Genomic DNA, 19,276 nt, shown 5'->3' with positions numbered 1-19,276 from the left:
CACGAACCCTTCCTCACCAATTAAGGTGCCACCAACCTTGTGTGCTACAACTGTTTACTTTGTGCCTCTACGTCATCTCGCTGAATCTACGTTTAAACCTAACCTATGACCTGACCCATCGCCTTATGCTGCATCAGAGTTATCGGAACCTCCTAGAAATTCCACTTGAATGATCCTCCAAGTCAGAATTACAAGTGGCAAACTCTGATAAAATGATGAAATGTTGTTTTTCCGAGTTGAGATGTTTCTCCACTGACCTTTTACCCACTTTCATCCAAAAGATTACAACAAATACGTTTTTGACATACTGTCAATGTTAAGCAAGCTAACTGACATTATAATGAAGAATTGTTCAGACTTCAAAAGCACTTGAACACAATCATGTCAGACGACCCCATCCCAAATCAGGAAGGCCCGGAAAATTGTTAGACTCCAGCCACCTAAGCTCAATGCTTTCTGTGGTGGTGAGGCAGCCAGCGGGAATATACGGAGCGTCGGTGTTGGTAATGTTCTCTCGCTGTGCCGTGATTAGCTCAGTGTTCTGTCACTCATGGGGGCACAACGTCACTGCCAAGTCTAAGGGTAGAGCTTGAAAATTCAAGCCCCTTGGGTTCTGCCATAGAGTTACACTAGAAGTGCCCATCCAAGAAGGCTCAAGGTCATGGCCACAGGTAAAAGGATGTCAAAACACGTTATATCTACAGTAGCATTGATTGGACTGATCATGTCAAAATCATACTTTCAAAATCTTAGCTAGCAGTCATCATCATGAATCAAGTCGACAATCTACTGGCAAATATTTTTAATCCTTGTCATATGAAGAGAAATTATATCTTAAATGTATCGGTGCTCATCGGCCATAGGATATAAACATTACACAACAAGTTGGAAATCGCAAATTGAACAATGAGTAGTTTGGAAGGAGTCAGTGGCTAACTGCAAGCATTGCAAAGCAATCACTAGCCTGCTATTCAGTGCAGTGGCTGTGTGGAACCAAATCTGGGATTAAGGGTCTCTTTTCCAAGTTTAAAATAATAAACATTCAACATTGGCCATGCTGTCAATGAAGCATGATTTGTGCCGCGCTCAAAACGACAGTTACCTCGGAACTGCGAAAACTTGACTTCAGGGAGTTCAAGACAACCGGGAACTCAGGAAAAAATTATCTGTACAGCAGCCCCATATAATCACGTACAGTAGCGCCAATTTACAAGAATGTGTTTACCAGGCAGTGATGAAAACATTTTAAATGAGCTCTAATTCAAACATACAATGATATATATTTGATACAATTACCCATTCAAAACTGTTGTTACAATATCACCTCTCATTGTGTACATTTCAAGGTTTCACAAGCATAAAACAACTATCTAATTAATGTTTCTCGGACTAACACACCGTTGAGTTTCCTGTTTACTAAAGAACAATCATTAAGACAAACACAAAAAGTTGTAATATAATCTTTATACATGTCATTCTATACTGAAAACAGGTACATTCCGAAAGATTTTGATGTTGATGTGATAACAATTTTTTTTATTCATCTCTCAATTTAGGATAATACTGTCTATTTTATACTTTACTTACATTTTATTATTTATCTTGTCTCATACCATGCTAATAATACACTACCAAGCAATGCAAACGGATGTGGAATTAACCCCATAACAGGTATGTGTCTTTTTGGATCAAGAATTGATCAAGAATACCAATAGGCTTGATCAGATCCTCTTCCCTATTCGGGCATCATATAATGCACAGCCACATGCAAATCCATAAAACGCCACCAATAAAACATTGAAAACCTTAACATGACTACTTGCAATGTCATTATTTTTGTCACCATCCATCAATGGTTGAATTGCGTTCTTTTTCTTTGTACATGCACCGAGCTTCCAATGGCTGGAGCCAAGAAACAGGGTAAATGAAAAAGACCCAAATAAAATGTATGTGAAAAGATGGGGTCAAAGTATAAAACTTTGCTATTTTTTTTATTTAATTTTTGTTTTGTTTTTGTTACAACCAACAGGTCTTCCTAACATTTGCCATAACTAGTAAGCCTTACATCCTGAATGTATATGGGCTCCCAAATATGTACCTGGGAACACACAGGAGGGGTGGGACCGCACGCCCTTCTAAGTAATTGAGCTGAGAACATAATTGCTATATTGTAATTAAAATCATTGACCCATAAGAGAACACATGACCAAAGCAAAGCATGACCCATATAGAATTAAAACAACATTATTCTTAATGAGAAATATAATCTAATAAACAAATGTTCGCATAATGAAAGATCATAAAAGGTCATTTCAGATTCAGGTTTAGGGGGTAATAACTTTAAGGAAACCACTTTTCACACTATGTGGATTATAAACATGTACAGATATAGAAAACCATCACATTAAGGTGAAACAGGGATGAATGGCTATTCAATGTACAACAGTAGTCTTCTGTAACAAGCAATACGTATTAAATATGTTTACATACATCCATGACTGAATGGTTTCACAAACTCCTTTAAAGGTTTTGTAAGTAAGTTGTAACAGGCCTCATTCAGCAGGCTAGAGATTAACCTAGAGACACCAAAACATCATTGTTTAGAGAAGCTTGGAGATTATTCCACATGTAAGAGGCAAAGAGCCGATTTACCTAACTATGTACAGACCAAAGGAATTTCCAGAGTTAGCAAGCCCTGACACTGTGTGTGATAACTCTGACTCGTACGTCTAATGGTTATTGTAGATGTTAGCTACAGAGGGAGTTTACAGTATGTAAAAGAGCTTTACAAAGGCAAAGAGAGCAATGAATTGACCTACGTGACCTCAAAGACGGGCAGCCTACTTTAGAATAGAGAATGTAGGGATGTGTACTGAACCAGCACCCATAATAAAACAAAGTGCTCTTTGGTCAAATGGATCTAAAGGCTTTAATGAAGGGGCAGCTGCATTCATATAGATTATTTCAACATAGTCTAGAACCAGTAAGAACATAGATTGAATGATCTGCTTTGTACTATTAAGAAAGATGCCTGACCTATTTCTATAGAAGAAGCCCCTTTTTATATTCAGCATAATTAACTAACTCATATGTTTTTTAAAAGTCAGCTTAATGTCTATGCTGATACAAATTCAATCATTAGAATATTTTTTGTACACTCTAGAAAACAACATATACTTAGTTTTACATGTATTCAGTAATAATTGAAGGTCAATAAAGATTTTATGCAAAATAATGAAAGCATAATGTAGTTCAGACAGAGCATGATCAGCAGGGCGGGCAATAGACTACACAACTGTATCAAAGGCGTGACTCAAAACTATGAAAATGCCCCGTGTGTAAACTTGGAATCAATCACACGCTTGGTCGAGGGGTTCATAAACGACCGGAATAGTGAATTGGACATTTTTAACTCCTACAAAAAGATTGTTAGGGATAAAAAGGAATGCCCGTCACGACTTCGCCGAAGTCGGCTACTCTCCTTGTTCGTCGACGTCACCGGCTTTCTAGCCATCGCCGCTCAATTTTTCATCTATCCATTTGTTTTGTCTTGTTCCCTGCACACCTGGTTTTCATTCCCCAATCACACTACCTGTATTTATTCCTCTGTTCCCCCTTATGTCTTTGTGTAAGATTGTTTGTGTGGTACATGTTTTTGTACGCACTAGGCTTGTGTGCGTTTTCTCTCGTGTTATTTCACGAAGCCTGTTTGTATACATTTGATGGTTGTGACTGTTTTTGCGAGTTTTACACTTTGCCTTGTTGGTTGGAGTTTTTTTGGGACGCAGCTGTGTCTGTCTGTATATTCGCTCCTGCCGAAATAAAGTGTGCGCCTGTTCACAATTCTCTGCTCTCCTGCACCTGACTTCAGCACAAGTACGCACACGCCTGACAGCCCCACTTACTAAAAGATTCCGGGTAGTCTATGACAAGAGATTGCTTTTACCTGACGGGACCACCTTGCCCTTTGGCTACTGACTTATGTTACAAGCTCCGTGTGTCTTAACCCTTAAGATATAATGGTTGCTGTAGGTTTTGATCCCAGGTTGCAACTACCATTTTCAGCCTTAATCGCAGGCCCCTCCAATAGCGGTAAAACGTGTTTTGTATAAAGTATTTTAGAGAATTCTGAACATGTATTATCTCAGAAACCTGACAATATTGTGTGGTGTTATTCATGTTATCAACCTTTGTATGATGAGCTGTTGAAGAAAATAAAAATCAAGTTTGTTGAAGGAATACCCGCATGCCTGTCTGATGATGAACTTTTACCTCCTCATAAAAACAATCTGCTGGTTTTGGACGATATGCTATTTGCCGATAGCGAACATCCTGAAATTGCACAAGCTTTTACACAATATACTCATCATCGAAACCGGTCCGTGCTTTACTTGGTACAAAATGTGTTTCACCAAGGTAAAAATAGCCGTACCATTAGTTTGAACGCCAATTGCATGGTTTTGTTCAAAGACCCTAGAGACAAACTACAAATAAACACTCTAGCTCAGCAGATCTACCCTGGAAGGAAATCCTACTTTATGGAAAGCTATGAGGACGCTACCAAAGCGCCATTTTCTTATTTAATCGTGGATTTAAAATCAAATACTCCAGAACACCTGAGGCTCCGAACAGGATTGTTTCCGTGGGAGTGGCCAACCGTTTACATTCCTAAAAAGTAACCGATATGTCTCTGCGTTTAAAAAGAAACCTACCGCTCTTGAGAAGGCCTATGAGATTGCTTTGAATCTTCTCAAAGGCCGCATTCCACTCACCCACTCACCCCAATTAAAAAAAAATTAAAAGACAAAAGACCGCGATCAAACTCATTGCCAATAAAAGGGCCAGTCTTCAAAAGAAAAGACACACCATACAACAGTCTGGGGATTTTCTTCTACCTTTACTAAGTATAGCCTTGCACTTCATCACCAGCCTTATTGCTGCCAGACATGGGGGTTGAACACAGAGTGTGATGGCAAATAAAATGTACTTGGTGCCTCAACAAGAGTTGGATAGACTTAAACAGCAATCACAGGGTCCTGAAAATATCAGACAAACAGCGGAAAATGATTTGGATATGGCCATGAAGGATCTTTTGAACAGAAAAGGATTGAACCCCTATGATAAGGTCCAAAAATGCACAAACCTCTTGCAAAGGTATTTGGCCTTGGTAAAACAAGGTGAGAGAGAAACGAACCATTTATCGCTTTCCCTACCGGACCCTTTAAAAGATGATGCGCCTACAGAGAGCCATGCCCCTGTAATGCCTGGACCGGTGATCTTACCGGTTGAAGATCAAATGCATGTTGAAGATAATGTTATGCATGACATGTTGACACATGTTCAGGCACGTAACAGGAATAATGTTAGATACATTATGAACAAGATAAAAGACTCAAAGCGTGCCGCTACTTGGAATGATAAAGGAGAGTTTATCTTTCAGGGGGATTTTGTCAAGGGTCCTCATATGATGGACTTGCTTAAAAATAGATGTGGGGAAATGTAAAAATCCGGGGGGTAAGCCGTAGGAATCAAAAGAAGTTGCGATTTTTCTTCCTCCTTCATCTTTTAATGTCACAGCTAGCCAATGTTCACCCGGCATTTGTTTAGGATGGGTATTGACAATAAACATGGCCGATCGCTCCTTCCATTTCTCAATAGCTAGTTCATCACAAGCCCAGACTCCACAAAATTGTTCTCCAATCATGCGGATCATGAGACCTTCTAGCTCTTGGGTATTCATGTTTTTGCTCAACGATCGTTAATATCTTACTATTTATGCACTAAGACTTGTCTTCGGGCATTCACTTCCAAGATTGAATCAGAGCATGCATAAACAATCATACTAACTGTACAAGCTAAAGGTGTACGGAAATGCATTTCCAGCCTGAGGTTACCTAGGGACACCACAGACAGATTTCCTGAGGTGTCATCATCAGGTGATAAAAGGAACGCATACAATGTGTAACCCTCTGCAAAATCATTTCTGTCAATAGGTAAAGAGAGATCTTTTAGATGCCTCCCGGTAGCCAGGAAGAGATTGTAAAATTCTCACACCGATATGTTGTTATTAAATTGTGGTTGGATATATATATAATACTAATAATATATTAGATATGTGGAGAGGTTTTGGTGGGTCTAAAGTGGAGTTTTACAATCGTTTTACCATAAGTAAATTCAATATTTTCGTTCTGATCCGTTTTAAGCTCAAACAGAATGTTTTCAATATATTTCTTGCTTACAGGTACATAGTGTGGCTTGTCATAGTTAACAGTGACTACATCACCATCTTTTCCCTCTATATGAACCGTTCTCAGGAGGGGCACATAACTGTCTCCTACCCTTTGATAGGATATGATGTCGGTATACACAAATATGTTGTACAACCCTGCATGTATATCCGCAGGGAATGGGAATAATTTATCTTTCACATACGTCCATTTATTGGACCTCATCCCCAACATGTAGGCTAAATTACCACTGGTCTTTATACCCCCATCAGCATTCCCTTAGATTTGTACACGTTTATGAATAGGGTTGTAGTTCAAGAGTATTTCCATATTGTTCAGGGTTAGGAGGTCGTTCAACTCAGAGATGATCCTCTCTACAGTTCCCTAGAACCCTTTCTTAAGCTTTATAACGTTTGGGGGTTCTGATATCCTTTTTCAATAAAAATCACGGTCCTTATCTTTGATATTATACCAACTATGGGGGTATGTAATCTCGCTGAGACCTACTTCCCAGGCCTCTGATAACTCTATCGGCTTTGGAAAATTGGTTGTATAATTCGAATTTTGGTTATTCATATATATATGTGCAGATGCATTACTGGGGAGAGTCAGGTAAAATCCATTGTGCTCCATGGTGCACTCCAGTGTACATTCGAATGATGGTGTTTTTATCATGCATGAGGGTTTAAGTTAATCCCCACTGCCTCCACCACCGCGTCCTCTAATACCCAACTGTTGAACTTTTGGGGCCAGTTTTTCCAACGGACCAACACCCATTTTTTTTTACCCTTTTCTCTCTTTTGATCCAGAATCTCTTCCACGTGAAAGACTTTGTCTTTACCCAGCTGTACCTTCTGGAGTTCCTTCTCATAAAAGGAACCCTCTATAAGCTCCCCGTCATAATCTTTTAACTTGTAGACAGGGGGTATACGTGGTAGACATTCGGGTAACTGTGAACAACTCATCGCTGTAACCTTGCTCATATTTTTTGTCGAAAACACCCCTCAACTTGGATATACGTACCAAGTCCCCCACTATGAACTGAAAATTTAAAAAAATATTACGGCGAAGGGGGAACAAACCATACAGATTTTTAAAGACTTGAAAAGAGTTTTCAGGAGAGACCTCGGAGGGCTTCATCCGTATACTCTTATGGTAGCTGTAGTTATAACCCTTTACTAAATCTTGAACTATATCCACATATCTATGGGTGTTGTGAGCCGTAAAGTATTTCCACATCCTCTCCTTCAAAGTTCTGTTATTAAAGCGTTCAACAACTGAAGCTTTCAAATCCGAACCTGTAGCAAAATGTACAATATTGTGCTTCTTCATGAGTTTCTGAAAAGTATTATTAAAAAATTCTTTACCGCTGTCCGTCTGCACTTTCTTGGGAGCTCCTCCTTCCTTCAAGATAGAGTCAAAGGCCCGGGTCACCTCTGCCCCACTCTTATTTTTTAAGACCCTTACAAATGCTATTTTAGAGAAAATATCTATAACCGTCAGCATGTATCGATTTCCATCATTTTTATCTGCATGGGCCTGCATGTCACATAGATCCGCCTGAAACTGGGACAGGGGATGAGTAGAAAAAACTATATTTCGGGGAAATTGTTTTCGCACAGATTTATGCAGAGTGTAAGCATCCTGCTCTGCATCCTGCTCTCAGATTTATGCAGAGTGTAAGCGCCTAACCTGCTACCTGATTCTTCGGCTATAGCTCTCTGGAACCTCTCCTTCCCTCCAACCTCTCCACCATCCTTCTTGCCTCTCTGATGTACAATAACATTAATAAGCCCCTTTCAAATAACAAGAACATTTCATTTTCATTTTGCATTTTATTTTTGCATACATTTTTTAAGTATTACACATCCATAAACTTCAGGATACGTAGCAGGATATGCATGCAACACCTTGTATACTTGGTTTACATTTACAGGCTTATATCGCTGAATTTTTAAAACACATACATCTGTTATATAAGTATATAAACAACAAATATGATACATGTTACAATTAAATGATGTTTCAAACAAATAAACTAAAATCTTAGACAAGGATGTTTCTAGTTCTTCAGAATCATCCACAAGACGGGATACCAGTTGTGTCCACTGTAGAGCCTCCCCCGTATGTCTTACATGACTCATGATTTGTTTCATTTGTTGCATACGCTCTGCATTAACCCCTGTAATGTGGGATGTGTAGAGCGATACATTGTTCACTTTATTTTCAATAATTTGCTGCAAAACATTTGTAAATTCTCTCAAAAGAAAAAATGTATTTATTCTCTCTAACATCGTATGCATATAAATACCCATTGCTTTACATCTAAATGAATAATATATATTGTTACTCGTTCTCTTGGGGTTTATTGAGCCAGAAAGTCACCACGTCAGCCACCAAAGCTTCCTTGTATTTGTTGTCGTCCACCAGTGCGTGCCTGATTTCTTTGAGTTTCTCGTGGATGTAGATCACCTCCTTCAGTTCATGTAGGAAAGCCTCAGTTACACCGTAAACCCTGGGAATAGATGGCACAAGACCCATAGACTCCAGGGCTATGACCATCTGTAACGGCCGTCGTTCAAATGAGACCAAGGTGCAGCGGAGGATGTGTTCATCTTCAGGAATTTATTAAAGAAAGAACACGTTAGACAAAAAACAAGAAACCGACAGCCAAACAGTCCTGTCAGGTGAAAACACTAAACAGAAACAATTACCCACAAAACCCAAAGGAAAAACATGCTCCTTATGTGTGACTCCCAATCAGCAACAATGAGCTTCAGCTGTGCCTGATTGGGAGCCACACACGGCCCAAAACAAAGAAATATAAAAACATAGAGAAAGGAACATAGAACGCCCACCTAATGTAACACCCTGGCCTAACCAAAATAAAGAACAAAAAAACCCTCTCTATGGCCAGGGCGTTACACCATCGATGGTATAAAGCGGCTGGACCACATTCTTTTCACCAGCTCCTCAAAGTGGTTGAAGAAGTAGTACTTGGGTGGGTCATATAAACACGCATGTCGTTGTTGGCTGGGGTGATTGATCTCACAACCGTGGAATTTTTCTCTTCTATACTCTCCAATCACCACATCTAAAAGTGCGGCTACAGAGGCCTTGATGGTGTCCACAAAATCGTACTGACCACCCCATCAAACACATCCTCAGGCTGTCCATGTAGGGCGTGTCGGGGGGCTTGCCTGGGGGGAGTAGAAAGGAGGGCTGTGAGGCATAGAGTCCTTAGGGTCTGGTACCCATGACGTATCGGAGTCCTGATATGGTACATGAATATCCATGGTATATGCTGAAATGAAGAACCAGAGGCTTTATGGTCACCCCTTTTATTGTTGAACCAATCCTTTGGTATCGGGGCTTGGTTAACGTAACAGCTGCGTCCTTTGTTTTTTTCAGGGGATGACCCTTCTGAGGATGACCCTTCTGGGGGTTCCTTTGAATCATAATCCTTAGGATTCGTATATATCATGCACTTCCTTAGTTGAACAATACTCTGCCGTTGTTGGCTCTGTACAAAAAAGAGCCTCCACTAACTCGAACATTTTCAATTCCATTATATCCCAACTTTTAAAAGGAATAAGCATACGTAACCTAAAATCCCCAGTCAGACCACCTTCACGGATGTTATCGTTGCAGATATTCTCGTTGCTGATATAGAACTCCACGCACCCACATGGAAGTCCATTCTTTCTTTGTATTTTCACCCTATGAAATATTCTTCCTGAGGAGTCAGGGGCACCTTCCCAACGGGTCTCGTAGCCCGTGAACAAGCTATACCCCTTTGTGATAACTCTCAGTTTGGGACACACCACCTTGCGAAACACATGCCAGTCTTCAATCCTGTAGTCCACTCCTAATGTCTGGTCTGTATATTCTTCTCCTTCGGCTACGGTATAGAGTTTCACTCTACAGGCCGGGTAATCAAACAGATAACCCTATAGCTGTCCATTAGACATCAACACTTGATCTTTCAACACTGTTGCGGGCGGAATTTGGGTTCTATACATATTTAGAAAACGCTTTTTTGGCGCACCGTATATTGATGCTTTATATTCTTCCCTTTCTCTATGTTTTAACCGGGGTCCTGCTTCCGTTGTTAGGGTCATCACGTGTGTGTCAGTGATCACAAAATCCATGTTTAATTTCTTCTTTAGTGTTCTGGGGTTTATCGTGGTCGCTTGTAGTGTTCACAGCGCTTACTTATACTGCGTCTGTCCAATAGCCCCGGACATTACTGTTTTCATACACAACAGCCAGGCCCTAAGTTCACTACAACAGGGGGGTCCATACTCTTTGAAATGTTCAAACACATTTCACAGTTCTACGAGGTCACTACACATCAATCATCATGACAGCTTTAAGCTTTAACATAAACAGATGCACTATCTGGTTAAATAAACACTCACTCGAGAGCGTGAGAACAGAAGGACAGGATGTACATATATGGGCATAAGCACTCACTCATACGGTAAGAACAGAAGCACTGGATGTACATATATGGGCGTAACCACGTGACCCATAAAATTGGTCATAAATCACTCGTTTGACGGATGCCGTCTACTGTATTCTCTCTGTGCTGCCATCCTGTTAGAAGGTAACAGATCATTTTATTACAATGGTTAAGATGGATTTTCATTGTGTTCCATGGTGTTATTCGCCCCCTAGTGGAGCTTTCTGGTACTTAGACTGTAAGGAAAACAGGAAGAGACGCAGAGAAGGAAACAGGAAGAGACACCGAGAAGCAGTTAAAAACAATGGTAAGGTGCAGGTCTTTCAGTGCAGTTCTCTTGTCACACTTCAGCCTCAGAAAATATTTGTTTGTAAGTTTCATTCAAGCATTTAGCTAATGATGATAATCTTGTTATTGATAGAATTGCTTACATATCAATGTTGGTTGGTTGCATTTACTCACACAAATTGCCTTGCCTTTCATGTATGCCATCAGCTGTATTACTTTGCTCGTGCGTCATGCAAACTAATTGTAAAATATACAATACTGTAGTTTTGTTACTGTTTCTATTGTAATATGCTTTGTTATTCTACAGAGATGGTTGCACATTATTAGAGCAATGAAAGGAGTTAGCCAATTACCATATGAGTAACAATTAGCTATATGGTTTGGCGTCATGCCAGATGCATGGTACCCTCGGCACGTGCTTTGTATTTTCATGCAACTTCAACTTGAAATGTATAATGTCCAGCTACAGTATGTCGATTTGAATTGAATACTAAAGTATATTATTTTCTGTATTTTGCAGTTTCACAACATAAACGTTTTCAATATATTCATTCAAGAAAAGTCACGCCTTGGGAGTTTGAGCAGTGTATAAAACAGATATACCTTATTTACTTAAGTACTCTGACCCTTTTCTATGAGACTCGAAATTGAGCTGAGGTGCATCCTGTTTCCATTGATCATCCTTGAGATGTTTCTACAACTTTTAAAAGACAAAACTATAAAAACCTTGGAAGAAAGAGGAGAGGAAGAGATGCGATGAGAGATGAGGAGAGGAAAATGAGAGAGAGAGAGGGGAGAAGATGAGAGGGGTGCAGGAATAGACATGAAGAGCTTATGTTTACATGATCTCTCAGCATTTATATACACTCCACTTTACTAAGCTATTTTCTGTTTGTCATACTTATCTAATGTCCATTCACCAATAATTGAACATTCACTAATATACAGTTGTTTTGGTTATTTCACCTACTTATTTAATTCAGGATGTCTCCCCACAGAGGGGCAAAGTATTTGGTTAAATTAAATTACTTTATTATACTACACCTTGAAAATGGTTGCCTATACAGCACATAACAAAATAAATGTATACACTTCCATGCTATGTAGCATGAAAGAGAAACTTATACACACTTTCATGGAAGTGTATGAGTTTCTTTTATAGCCTGTGTTCTATAGGCAAAAAACATCAAGCCCAAGATGGGAAGTTATGACAATAAAGAAGGAACTAAAGGTCGCTCAGCAATGAGGAAGTTATTCAACTAAACAGATGATACAGCAACCACAGACACACAGAGCCTACCCATATTTAATGGGGAGAGTTTGAAGTCTAATGATTGGCTGATGCACACACCTATTTTTCATTACATTCCTAAGTAAATAATTATCTGGAAGTCCCAGGTAGAATACAAACTTTGCATGAGGCTCAACAATACACAGCTAACCAGCCATATCACCTCTTACTGTACAACAAACATCAGAGAGAATACAGAATACGGCAAACGTCAAATGTACGTTTGATTTATGACCCTATGTCCGGATGATGTGTGCATGCCCATATTTGGGCATCCGGTCAGGACATCCTGTTCCTGTTCTCATGCCTTTTAAAAAAAATCTTTATTTATTTCACCTTTATTTAACCAAGTAGGCAAGTTGTAAACAAGTTCTCATATACAATTGCGACCTGGCCAAGATAAAGCAAAGCAGTTCGACACAACACAGAGTTACACATGGAGTAAAACAAACATACAGTCAATAATACAGTACAAAAATAAGTACATATACAATGTGAGCAAATGAGGTGAGATAAGGGAGGTAAAGGCAAAAAAGGCCATAGTGGCGAAGGAAATACAATATTGCAAGTAAAACACTGGAATGGTAGATTTGTAGTGGAAGAAAGTGCAAAGTAGAAAATATAAATAATGGGGTGCAAAGGAGCAAAATAAATACATAAATAAATACAGAAGGGGAAGGGGTAGTTGTTTGGGCTAAATTACAGATGGCCTATGTACAGGTGCAGTGATCTGTGAGCTGCTCTGACAGCTGGTGCTTAAAGCTAGTGAGGGAGATAAGTGTTTCCAGTTTCAGAGATGTTTGTAGTTCATTCCAGTCATTGGTAGCAGAGAACTGGAAGGAGAGATGGCCAAAGGAGGAATTGGCTTTGGGGGTGACCAGAGAGATATACCTGCTGGAGCGCGTGCTACAGGTGGGTGCTGCTATGGTGACCAGTGAGCTGAGATAAGGGGGGACTTTACCTAGCAGGGTCTTGTAGATGACCTGGAGCCAGTGGGTTTGGCGACGAGTATGAAGCGAGGGCCAGCCAACGAGAGCGTACAGGTCGCAGTGGTGGGTAGTATATGGGGCTTTGGTGACAAAACGGATGGCACTGTGATAGACTGCATCCAGTTTATTGAGTAGGGTATTGGAGGCTATTTTGTAAATGACATCGCCAAAGTCGAGGATCGGTAGGATGGTCAGTTTTAAGAGGGTATGTTTGGCAGCATTAGTGAAGGATGCTTTGTTGCAAAATAGGAAGCCAATTCTAGATTTAACTTTGGATTGGAGATGTTTGATGTGAGTCTGGAAGGAGAGATTACGGTCTAACCAGACACCTAGGCATTTGTAGTTGTCCACATATTCTAAGTCAGAACCGTCCAGAGTATTGATGCTGAATGGGCGGGCAGGTACAGGCAGCGATCGGTTGAAGAGCATGCATTTAGTTTTACTTGTATTTAAGAGCAGTTGGAGGCCACGGAAGGAGAGTTGTATGGCATTGAAGCTCGTCTGGAGGGTTGTTAACACAGTGTCCAAAGAAGGGCCAGAAGTATACAGAATGGTGTCATCTGCGTAGAGGTGGATCAGAGACACACCAGCAGCAAGAGCGACATCACTGATGTATACAGAGAAAAGAGTTGGCCCAAGAATTGAACCCTGTGGCACCCCCATAGAGACTGCCAGAGGCCCGGACAACAGGCCATCCGATTTGACACATTGAACTCTATCAGAGAAGTAGTTGGTGAACCAGACGAGGCAATCGTTTGAGAAACTAAGGCTATTGAGTCTGCCGAAGAGGATGTGGTGATTGACAGAGTCGAAAGCCTTGGCCAGGTCAATGATTACGGCTGCACAGTATTGTTTCTTATTGATGGCGGTTACGATATCGTTTAGGACCTTGAGCGTGGCTGAGGTGCACCCATGACCAGCTCTGAAACCAGATTGCATAGTGAAGAAGGTGCGGTGGGATTCGAAATGGTCGGTGATCTGTTTGTTGACTTGGCTTTCGAAGACCTTAGAAAGGCAGGGTAGGATAGATATAGGTCTGTAGCAGTTTGGGTCAAGAGTGTCCACCCCTTTGAAGAGGGGGATGACTGCAGCTGCTTTCCAATCTTTGGAAATCTCAGACGACACAAAAGAGAGGTTGAACAGGCTAGTAATAGGGGTTGCAACAATTTCGGCAGATAATTTTAGAAAGAAATGGTCCAGATTGTCTAGCCCGGCTGATTTGTAGGGGTCCAGATTTTGCAGCTCTTTCAGAACATCAGCTGACTGGATTTGGGAGAAGGAGAAATGGGGAAGGCTTGGGCGAGAAGCTGTGGGGGGTGCAGTGCTGTTGACCGCGGTAGGGGTAGCCAGCAAGGCCAGCCGTAGAAAAATGCTTATTGAAAATCTCAATGATAGTAGATTTATCGGTGGTGACAGAGTTTCCTATCCTCAGTGCTGTGGGCAGCTGGGAGGAGGTGTTCTTATTCTTCATGGACTTTACTCTGTCCCAGAACGTTTTTGAGTTTGTGTTGCAGGAAGCAAATTTCTGCTTGAAAAAGCTAGCCCTGGCTTTTCTAACTGCCTGTGTGTATTGGTTTCTAACTTCCCTGAAAAGTTGCATATCACGGGGGCTGTTCGATGCTAATGCAGAACGCCACAGGATGTTTTTGTGTTGGTTAAGGGCAGTCAGGTCTGGAGAGAACCAAGGGCTATATCTGTCCCTGGTTCTAAATTTCTTGAATGGGGCATGCTTATTTAAGATGGTGAGGAAGGCATTTAAAAAAAATAAGCAGGCGTCCTCTACTGACGGGATGAGGTCAATATCCTTCCAGGATACCGGGGCCTGGCCGATTAGAAAGGCTTGCTTGCTGAAGTTATTCAGGGAGTGTTTGACAGTGATGAGTGGAGGTCGTTTGACCGCTGACCCATTGCGGATGCAGGCAATGAGGCAGTGATCGCTGAGATCTTGGTTGAAAACAGCAGAGGTGTATTTAGAGGGCAAGTTGGTTAGGATGATATCTATGAGGGTGCCCGTGTTTATGGCTTTGGGGTGGTACCTGGTAGGTTCATTGATAATTTGTGTGAGATTGAGGGCATCAAGCTTAGATTGTAGGATGGCTGGGGTGTTAAGCATGTCCCAGTTTAGGTCACCTAGTAGCACGAGCTCTGAAGATAGATGGGGGGCAATCAGTTCACATATGGTGTCCAGAGCACAGCTGGGGGCAGAGGGTGGTCTATAGCAGGCGGTAACGGTGAGAGACTTAGAATGAGTGTTAATTTCTGCATATAGTGCATCGATTCCTTTGAAGCTGTCACGCTTTATTTAGTAGGTGTTTATTTAAACAAGATAGTGCATCTGTATATGTTAAAGCATGTGTATGCATTTGATCTATCCTGGGGTGTGTGTGGGTGTGGGTTTGTGTGTGTGTGTATGTCTTTGCAGGGGTGTTTAAAACAATGTTTTTTTATCTAAATAATTCAACAATAGGAGGGCATATATACATAACATACCCAAACAACAGGTGATTTTCCTAGGTTGGGGATCAAAGGTGAGCTGCTCTCCAGGGTGGGGGGTGTCACAGTCAATCATGCCAGCCTCTTTTTGAAAGGGTTATTTGGTGGTCCTAAACAAATCTACTGTGAAAAAAAAGTGTACACTTTTGTGCATTATATGATGTGCATTATATGATGCCTTAATAGGGAAGAGGATCTGATCAAGCCTATTGGTATTCTTGATCAATTCTTGATCCAAAAAGACACATACCTGTTATGAGGTTAATTCCACATCCGTTTGCATTGCTTGGTAGTGTATTATTAGCATGGTATGAGACAAGATAAATAATACAATTTAAGTAAAGTATAAAATAAACAGTATTATCCTAAATTGAGAGATGAATAAAAAAATGTGTTATCACATCAACATCATAATCTTTCAGAATGTACCTGTTTTCAGTATAGAATGACATGTATATAGATTATATTACAACTTTTTGTGTTTTGTCTTAGTGATTGTTCTTTAGTAAATAGGAAACTCAACAGTGTGTTAGTCCGAGAAACATTATTTAGATGGTTGTTTTATTGTTGTTGACAGCTTGAAATGTACACAATGACAAGTGATATTGTAACTTAAACAATTTTACTGCGCAAAATTTAAACATGCACGAATGTTTGATGAATTGTCACAGAAGTTGTCATGGAGAGAAGACCAAGGCGCAGCGGGTATGTGGATACTCATGGTTTTAATTTCAGAAGAGTAAAGTATTCACTGACAAAACAATAAAGATGACAACAGCAACAGTTTTACAGGCTATATAAACGCAGTGCAAAAACAACTAACCACAACCCCCCAAAAAAACACACACCACTATATAGAACTCCTAATCAAAGGCAACTCAACACACCTGCCTTCAATTGGGAGTCTAATCACCAACACAAACCCCTTAACATACAAAAAACCTGCCACATCCTGACCCAAAACTGATACCATACCTCCCTCTGCTGGTCAGGACGTGACATGTATAAACATTGTTGGACTACAGCTGTACATCATTAACACACACAATACTACACTTTAATAACCTTTTAAATATTTATGTTTATAACTGGCTGTTGTAGGAAGGACTGTATTCGTATCAAATAATGCATTGTTTTGAAACGCACAGACCCATTTTCCCTGAAAATCCTTTCTCCGCGAGAGAGAAAACGCCCGATTCCCATTCGTTAAAGGGTGAGATACAATTTTAAAACCATTTATTTAATTCAAAATACACTGCTCAAAAAAATAAAGGGACCACTAAAATAACACATCCTAGATCTGAATGAATGAAATAATCTTATTAAATACTTTTTTCTTTACATAGTTGAATGTGCTGACAACAAAATCACACAAAAATAATCAATGGAAATCCAATTTATCAACCCATGGAGGTCTGGATTTCGAGTCACACTCAAAATTAAAGTGGAAAACCACACTATAGGCTGATCCAACTTTGATGTAATGTCCTTAAAACAAGTCAAAATGAGGCTCAGTAGAGTGTGTGGCCTCCACGTGCCTGTATGACCTCCCTCAACGCCTGGGCATGCTCCTGATGAGGTGGTGCCCAGGACAGTCTGTGGTGCAACGTGGTGTTGGTGGATGGAGCGAGACATGATGTCCCAGATGTGCTCAATTGGATTCAGGTGTGGGGAACGGGCGGGCCAGTCCATAGCATCAATGCCTTCCTCTTGCAGGAACTGCTGAAACACTCCAGCCACATGAGGTCTAGCATTGTCTTGCATTAGGAGGAACCATGGGCCAACCGCACCAGCATATGGTCTCACAAGGGGTCTGAGGATCTCATCTCGGTACCTAATGGCAGTCAGGCTACCTCTGGCGAGCACATGGAGGGCTGTGCGGCCCCCCAAAGAAATGCCACCCCACACCATGACCGACCCACCGCCAAACCGGTCATGCTGGAGGATGTTGCAGGCAGCAGAACGTTCTCCACGGCGTCTCCAGACTCTGTCACGTCTGTCACATGTGCTCAGTGTGAACCTGCTTCATCTGTGAAGAGCACAGGGCGCAAGTGGCGAATTTGCCAATCTTGGTGTTCTCTGGCAAATGCCAAACATCCTGCACAGTGTTGGGCTGTAAGCACAACCCCCACCTGTGGACGTCGGGTCCTCATACCACCCTCATGGAGTCTGTTTCTGACCGTTTGAGCAGACACATCCACATTTGTGGCCTGCTGGGGGTCATTTTGCAGCGCTCTGGCAGTGCTCCTCCTGCTCCTCCTTGCACAAAGGCAGAGGTAGCGGTCCTGCTGCTGGGTTGTTGCCCTCCTACGGCCTCCTCCACGTCTCCTGATGTACTGGCCTGTCTCCTGGTAGCGCCTTCATGCTCTGGACACTACGCTGACAGACACAGCAAACCTTCTTGCCACAGCTCGCATTGATGTGCCATCCTGGATGAGCTGCACTACCTGAGCCACTTGTGTGGGTTGTAGACTCCGTCTCATGCTACCACTAGAGTGAAAGCACCGCCAGCATTCAAAAGTGACCAAAACATCAGCCAGGAAGCATAGGAACTGAGAAGTGGTCTGTGGTCTCCACCTGCAGAACCACTCCTTTATTGGGGGTGTCTTGCTTATTGCCTATAATTTCCACCTGTTGTCTATTCCATTTGCACAATAGCATGTGACATTTATTGTCAATCAGTGTTGCTTCCTAAGTGGACAGTTTGATTTCACAGAAGTGTGATTGAGTTGGAGTTACATTGTGTTGTTTAAGTGTTCCCTTTATTTTTTTTAGCAGTGTATATATATACATACATACATACATACATACATACATACATACATACATACATACATACATACATACATACATACATACATACATACATACATACATACATACATACATACATACATACATACAGGTCAGTACAGGTGCATGATTCTCTAAGTGTGAAATCCCAGACCTGACACCACCCACCCTGGAGCCTGGACACACACCGAGACATAGGGACCGAGAGAGAGCCTGATATTCAAGGACAACAACAACCCGAGCCACTGCCTGCTCACACCGCTACCATCCAGAAGGGGGAAGGGGGGAAGTCAGTACAGATGCATCAACGCTGGGACCGAGAGACTGAAAAGCAGCTTCTAACTCAAGGCCATCAGGCTGCTAAACAGCTATCTCTAACTCATACAGGCTGCTGTCTACATTGCGACCAAATGACTGGCCACTTTAATAAATGGATCACTAGTCAAATCAAATCAAATGTATTTATATAGCCCTTCTTACATCAGCTGATATATCAAAGTGCTGTACAGAAACCCAGCCTAAAACCCCAAACAGCAAGCAATGCAGGTGTAGAAGCATGGTGGCTAGGAAAAACTCCCTAGAAAGGCCAAAACCTAGAAAGAAACCTAGAGAGGAACCAGGCTATGACGGGTGGCCAGTCCTCTTCTGGCTGTGACGGGTAGAGATTAAAACAGAACATGGCCAAGATGTTCAAATGTTCATAAATGATCAGCATGGTCAAATAATAGTA

This window comes from Salmo salar, chromosome 03, assembly GCF_965601325.2.
Source record: "Salmo salar chromosome 03, fSalSal1, whole genome shotgun sequence".
Classification (NCBI taxonomy): domain Eukaryota; kingdom Metazoa; phylum Chordata; class Actinopteri; order Salmoniformes; family Salmonidae; genus Salmo; species Salmo salar.
This window is presented reverse-complemented; position numbering follows the sequence as displayed.